The sequence below is a fragment of the Mandrillus leucophaeus genome, unplaced genomic scaffold, assembly GCF_000951045.1.
Source record: "Mandrillus leucophaeus isolate KB7577 unplaced genomic scaffold, Mleu.le_1.0 Scaffold870, whole genome shotgun sequence".
NCBI classification, from domain to species: domain Eukaryota; kingdom Metazoa; phylum Chordata; class Mammalia; order Primates; family Cercopithecidae; genus Mandrillus; species Mandrillus leucophaeus.
The window spans coordinates 298,402-300,078 of NW_012109475.1; positions in this window are offsets into that span (position 1 = coordinate 298,402).

The window sequence follows — 1,677 nt, forward strand, 5'->3', positions numbered from 1 at the left end:
GAGTGGCCAAGATCGGGGCTCAGAAGTCTCTGAATCTTCGCAGCAGGTCATGTCCAGCTCGGTCACTTCCTGTAAGATTCCAGGCACTGCATGCACTGACATGGGTGCGTGTGGGGCCACCGGGTCCTGCCCGGGAGCCTTCCCTGGATGTTCATTTTGTGCAGTTCTGTGTTTGTCTTGGAGTAAGGATTATTCTCACTTGCTGGGGCATGGTGTTTTGGCCTCTCCTGGGCTGGACTCTGAAAAACTCATTCTCCATAGGTCTGATGGCTTCTACATTCCCACCAGCAGGTGGACCACATGAACTGAAAACTAGTTGTGGCAGAGGGACCCTGAAGAGATCTACCCCTGGTGAATGCCCCCAGGTGTGGGCTGTTCTCACCTGGTGCCCAGCCTGTGCCCTCGCAGGTCTTGGTGCCTCCTGTCAGCTCCCCAATTCCAGTTTTCTGGCCATGCCCCCACTCTGTCCCCTTCTCTCAGTGTCTAGCTGTGCAATGTTTGCCTCTCCTTAACATGTCCTCAGCTGACCCCATACATATCCTCAGATAGTCCTTGCAACCCTGTTCCTCAATGACTCCTGTGTATTCTCTCCAGTGGAGACGCAGGTGGGACACCCCCAAGCTCATGGTACATGCCTGTCATCAGTACCCCTGGACTGCCATGGTGGGTCAGTCTGCCCTAGGCTGGACTGACCAACCTGTTCATTCCCCCACAGGATTGCCCTTTACAGTTCATGAGTTCCCCCAACTGGAGTGCAGACAAGAGCACTGACTGATGGACCAGGTAGACTTGAAACCAGGAATAACACAAAAGTTATCAGAGGCTCAGCCATGGAGATTGCAGGCTGGGGATGGAAGTATCCCTGGAGTTGAGCTGTTCTCACACCTAGTACCTGAGTTATACCCCTGGTGTCTGGGTACCAAGGTCACTAGCCTTGCCACTTTTCTATGTACCTGATCCCCTACTAAACAGTCCACCTTTCTGCCTACTTCCCCTGACGCGTGTACCCTGTCCCCCACTTGTCCCCTCTTTCTGCCTAATTTGAAGACATGGGTCATCCCATAACCTGTCCTGGGCTAATATATATCCTCGAATTGTTCTTGAAAATCTGTTCCTGGCCGGGCGCGGCCCAGCACTTTGGGAGGCTGAAGCAGGTGGATCATGAGGTCAGGAGATCGAGACCATCCTGGCTAACGCAGTGAAACGTCTCTACTAAAAATACAAAAAATTAGCCAGGCATGGTAGCGGGCGCCTGTAGTCCCAGCTACTTGGGAGGCTGAGGCAGAAGAATGGCGTGAACCTGGGAAGCGGAGCTTGCAGTGAGCCGAGATGGCTCCACCACACTCCAGCCTGGGCAACAGAGTGATACTCCATCTCAAAAAAAGGAAAATCTGTTCTCTGTGAGATGGGCCTGATCTCTCCCATGGGTGGAGCAGAGGAGTAGAGGGTCCAGGGGGCCTGAGTCTCCCATAGGCTGTTTGCCCTGAGTCATAAAGCCAGTGGGAGGCAGTGCTACAGTTTGATTCCAGGAAGTCTCAGGCCCAAGCTCTTACTCTTAACCAGTTACCTTTCCTGGGCTTAACAACTCATTATGTTTTTCCTGGCACTGTTTCATTGGACCTCACTTTAGTTTCACTTTTTTTTGAGATGGAGTCTGGCTCTGTCACCCAGGCTGGA